This window comes from Ochotona princeps, chromosome 1, assembly GCF_030435755.1.
Source record: "Ochotona princeps isolate mOchPri1 chromosome 1, mOchPri1.hap1, whole genome shotgun sequence".
In the NCBI taxonomy this organism is placed as follows: Eukaryota; Metazoa; Chordata; class Mammalia; order Lagomorpha; family Ochotonidae; genus Ochotona; species Ochotona princeps.
Genome location: NC_080832.1, coordinates 23,374,008 through 23,379,775, shown reverse-complemented (window position 1 = coordinate 23,379,775; position 5,768 = coordinate 23,374,008). Strand labels below are relative to the sequence as shown.

Here is a 5,768-nt window from a genome sequence, read left to right as displayed (position 1 = left end):
GACATAGATTACACAATTTTTAAACAATATATATCTGTGTTAAATCTTTTTTTAAAGATTTATTTATTTTTATTGGGCAGTCAGATATAGAGTGAGGGAAACAGAGAGGAAGATCTTCCATCAATTGATTGACTTCCCAAGTGGCCGCAGAGTCTGGAGCTAAGCTGATCTGAAGCTAGGAGCCCAAAGCCTCTTCCTGGTCTCCCATATGAGTGCAGAGTCTCAAGGCTTTGGGCTGTCCTTGATTGCTTTCCCAGGCCACAAGCAGGGAGCTGGATGGGAAGTGGGGCTGCCAGGACTCAGACTGGTTCCCATATGGAATTCTGGCACGTACAAGGCAAGGACTTTAGCTGTTAGGCTACCTCGTCGGATCCTGTGTTAAACCTTTTTAAGAGAACTTGAATTGAATTAAAACGAGTAGGAAATACAATCTTTCAAAAAAGGAAAGAAAACATTATAGTTATCACCTATCTATGTTGCTAGCTTAGCTTAGTAGGAGAAGGAAAAGAACGTACAAAGATACTATAATAAGTTTTCCAAAATAAACAACTCTATAGAAATATTATTATTTTATGCAGAAAAATAGTAAGTCAGCTTATTTTTATAAGCTGAATAGTGATCACTTTTCATTTTCAAGGTTTAAATTTGCTTGAGAGGCAGGTCTAGATGGAGTGCTCCTTTGGCAATCTGGTTCCGAACCAAGGCATTAAGTTGTTATCTTGAGTGCTAGGACAAATGTCTGTCCCAGCAACTAAACGTAACCATCGTGTTACCATGCCTTTTAGATACCATAGCTCTAAACAGGGATTTCCTGAGATTGATTCAAGGTTTTGACTTTGATAAAAATTATTTTAAATGATTTAATAAATACACATGCAAATATATTACATTAAATGAAATCACAATACATTCATATGAAACAAATTACTTTAAATAGCAAAAAGTAGGAGCCCGTCCTGGGGCTTAGTAGGCTAAGCCCCTAACTGTGGTGCCAGCATCCCAAATGGACAGTGGTTTATGTCCCAAGTGCTCCACTCCCAATCCAACTTCCTGTTTGTGGCTTGAGAGAGTGGTGGAGAATTGCTGAAGTCTTTAGGCCTCTACATCCATGTGGGAACCAGGGAAGAAGCTCCTGGAAGCTCAGCTCTGGCACTTACAGCCACCTGGGACTGAGACAATGGATGGATGATCTGTCTCTGTCTCCTCTACCTCCTCTCTGTAATTCTGCCTTTCACAAGAACATAAAATAATTTTTAAAAGTGAGGAAGTACTTGGTGCAATGATTAAAGCACTGAAGATTGGCGTGCCAACATAACACATTGGAATAGCAGTGCCTGAGTTCTGGCGAGCTCCACCTTCACTCGCACATAGTGCACCCAGAAAGTAACATGTTAGACTTATGTACTTGCATCCCTGCCATACAGAATACTTGAATTTACTTGCAGGATCCTGACAAACACCTGCCACAATGCTACTTGTTACATGCCTTTGAAGAATGGACTGATAAATGGAAATTCTCATCTCTCTCTCTCTCTCTGGCTTTATTTCAGTCTTACAAATATTAAAGTATTTTTAAAATACTTTTTGCAACATAAATAATTCATTATTACATAATAGTTTTATGAGACAATGTAAAATGTAAACAAATAGATAAAATAAATTTCAAATTAGAAATTTGAATATATATATTCAAAATGTAAGTGTGTATATCTGTGCCTATCTGTATAGATATAGATTTATATGAAATCACTATTAATGAGTATCATATTACAAGCACACACTTTCAATGACTAAAGGAAAAGGATGCATACATGATGTTTAGAGCTGCAATTCACAATCTAGTTGTATGGCCCTAAAATTCAGCACTATTCTTTATATAATTTTAAGATATTTAAAGAAAAACTTGCTAAATATTCAAAGGAATATGACTGGGTCGGTAAGTTTGGTGGTTGTTTTTCACTTTTCCTAAAAATAGATAACAGTGGTACAGAATATTACTGAAGTTTGTAAGTCTTGGACATCCAAACAGTAGTACAAAATCTTTCTAGTGGATTTAAGCAAAGTTATTCTACCAGAATGATACACCTACTGCTGATGAAACATTTTAAATATTGACCTAGCTTATCCATATGGAAGGTCAAAGTGATTGTTATTGGTTTGCCACTTCTTTTTCAGCTTTCATGCTCAAAATCAGTACATCATGTTCGAGTACGAACCTCCACTTCTCTCTTTTATTCTGTTCATTAAGGGGCTTCTCTTAAAGCCACTTGGCATAAGAATCATTAAAAAAAAAAAAAAGCAAACAACAATAACAAAAACAGACCTGCATAGTAGGCGAACTCAAAATTCTTGAGCCAAGGAGCCTACATTTCAGAATGATTAGGTCCACAGGAAGGAGTCCATCCCAGCACATCCTTTCCTTGTATTCTGTAATAAAGGAGCCAGCATTGTATGATGATTTCTGACTGAAACATCGTCCTCTAACTACCACCCCAGTTGAACTCTCTAAAGCCATTTCATCTCTCTGTCAAACCAGTAACTCTTCAATGGCGTACTGATACTACTGAATTACTTGAGCCTGAATGCAGTGATTCACTTTTTCTTTCTAAAATGAACTCTTATAGTAAGTGATGTTACATCTCATGCTGATAGTAGATAGACAGTCCGTAAGTCTACTGCTGACAATGTTGACAGAAACACTGTTCAGAGGTGAGGCAAGTAATATGCTATTGGTATACTAGATAGCTTCAAGTTCAGCCTTAACATAAAGAGTGACATGTTTTTGATCCTACTGACAACCTCCATTCCTAGTGTTGTAAGCATGGTGTACAACCCTACTCTGGTGTCCCAGGAAGGGATCTTACAGGTACCCATGTGAGTGTCATTGTGTTTATGTTATTGTTAGGAGCCTTATTTGGTGATGATTCATGTGAAACAGAAATATCTTCAAATTCTGTGTTCTTGCTGAAATATCTATCATACCTCTTCACCAAACCTCCATTTTTCCAGTCTTCCCCTTCCCAGCCTGTGACCTTTCAGCCAAACCGTTAACAGCTGCCTGTGAATCAGAGCACTTTTATATTGCTGGCGAAACTGGGTGTCCAATGAAAGCAAACGACAAACTCTATGATTCAAAATTCTGCCCACTGGGAAGGCTTTGCTCTGTCACCCTGCTTCAGAATCAGCTCTGAGCACGACTGTGGTGCTGTGAAGTTTTTGAATGGCATGAGGAGACATTAGGCAGACACAGTTGAGAAACAGATTCAGGTTTGCATTTTTCTATTTACTAATTATTTTTAAATATGGAACGCTTCACAAATTTACGTGTCATCCTTGTGCAGGGCCATGCTAATCCTCTCTGTATCATTCCAATTTTAATATATGTGCTGCCAGAGCAAGCACTCTATTTACTAATTGTAAAGAACGTGAAGGCGGTAAGAAAGTCAGGCTCAGGCCAAAGTTCAGTAAATAAAATATTTTCAAGGAAGAAAATAGTCACTCAGTGATATTTAAAAAAATGTCAAATAATTATTTCATGAATTTTTGCTTTGATGTCTATGTCACTGTAGTTTAGTACTGAAAAGTACTTTAGGTGCCTACTGATGGTATTCATTTCTAATTTCACCAGTAATAACTATGAGTTAATTAAAGTGTCTCTATTTTAGTTTCAGCTGCCATCTCCTAGATTTGTTAAGTGTTAAATGTAGAACAGTGTCTGGCGCATGAGAAGCAATCAGTAATATGTTGTTGTTATTATCACCATTGTTGTTGCCATTCAGATCATTATACCTTGAAAAAAATGTTAGAGTGTAGTGATTATGGATAGAACAGATAGGACATGAACTTTGTTTGAGAACAGATGACAAATAGATGAGCTGAAATGAAACAGATTGCATTTTTCATCATCCATAACATGGTTGTCTGTGAATGGTAAGAGCTGAAGTGTTAATAGGATTTAATGTATTTCCACCTGCATGTATAATTACGCACAGACTAGGGAGTATTTAGTTACTGAAGAGTAATATGCAGTAGAGGAAAGGTTGACAGTAGAGGAAAACAGAATAATCTAGAGCTATTAAGTTGCTGAAAACACAGTCTGTTGGCAGATATAAATCATGAGATGGAATTTTTGTAAATATTATGAAGGAAGCCTTTATCTAAGGATATAATGTGTAAACAGCAATGTTTGTATCCCTGTACTCAAATGTATCAGGACTGATATAATTGCTCATCTTCTCATGCCAACTATTCCGCTGCTCAGCATATATTTCACTTCAACATATTATTAGTTCATCATGTATTGGTCCATGCATTCATTTCTGCAATAAGTATTTTCTAAGTGCACATCATTTGTCTAAACTGATATTAGCAAATGGATAAAAAAACAAAATGACAACTCCAATCTCTAAATGTATGGAAAGGTTCAAAAAGCTACAAAGATACATAAACATCAAACTGTGAAAAACTGTGAGATCATTTCAAGATAAAAATAGTAAATTGTGAAACTCTAGAATGGATTGGATGGGTTGGTGAGTATGTAAAAGACTGGATTGAAAAGCAAAATTTCTTTTCTTGGTTCTCAAGCCAAGAAAATTCATAAAGGTTTTGTTTTGCAACTGACCCTGATTCTCCAACAGTGTTTCATGGGACGTTAGGTTAATTTATAATTATATATCATACAGCCTTCTGATCCATTTAGAAATACTCTTCTTGAATCTTTTTTTTCTGATTGGGGTCCTGTGTAAGGCTCCAGTGAAACAGATATTTCACAACATATTTAATACCTCTATGTTAATTTTTATAAGGGAAGATGTGCTTCAAAAACATTTTGAAATATAAGCCTGAGGTAAATATGAAAAGATATTATATGATTTTTCTGGCTTAAAAAAGCTGTGATTGATTCACATAACAAACACTATTTTATTTTGCATAAAATAAATTTTAGAGAAACTGACATGGAGAATGGAATGTAGGTTCTTAACTATGTTTAACTATTTCCATTATGTTTTCCATTTAAAATAAGTCATGCCGGTACACAAGATATGAAGTTATTCCAAACTTTGTCCTTTTTTTTTCTGAAAATATTTTGTGAACAAAGAATTCAAAATACAGTGAGAAAATTTATTGCATTGAAGTGTTATTTTCCTGGTTTAAAGGGAGACAAAATAAAATAAATGTGCTGCCCAAGAATTACTAGTAGCAACAACCCCAAGAAAAACTAAAATGACCTGTACAAAAATGTGATAAGTAAAATTTATCATTATTATGCTAAAATTGAACATTGAATCATATTAAAGTTACTAAAATCAAAAATTATGGTTCCTCTGTACCATTGTCAAAGTCATGCTTTTTTTTTTACCTATATTTGCCATTTCTGTTTTCCCATTCAGTTTATTCTATCTCCCATCTTCTGCCATAATGCAATCTGAATTAAAATTATGTTGTCTTACGTAGATTGCTTTTTGCTCTTTACTAAAATAAGATTATAAAATTCTAACAGAGAACTTATCATTCATTTTCTCAGACATACATATTGTAGACATACTGTGTGCAAGAACATTGTCGAGACACATTTTTTACAAATCTGTCACATTTTTACTTATATTCAATCACATTTCCTGAAAATTTCCAGATAATGTCAAGTGAGAGACAGACATGACTAAAATAGTCAGGATTTAATAATCTTTTCCACATTGAAAAACACACTATATTTATTTTGACATTTGGATATATGTCTCATTTGGACATTTTAGTTGATAAAGAACAAT

At 34.9% G+C, this 5,768-nt stretch overlaps 1 non-coding gene across 1 annotated transcript; it reads right to left on the bottom strand.

The window, feature by feature from the left end:
• Positions 1-3,296: 3,296 nt before the first annotated feature.
• Positions 3,297-3,402, bottom strand: LOC118758361 (U6 spliceosomal RNA). The gene has a single exon (XR_004995659.1). It is a non-coding gene; the product is annotated as a U6 spliceosomal RNA (small nuclear RNA).
• Between the last annotated feature and the right edge of the window lie 2,366 nt (positions 3,403-5,768).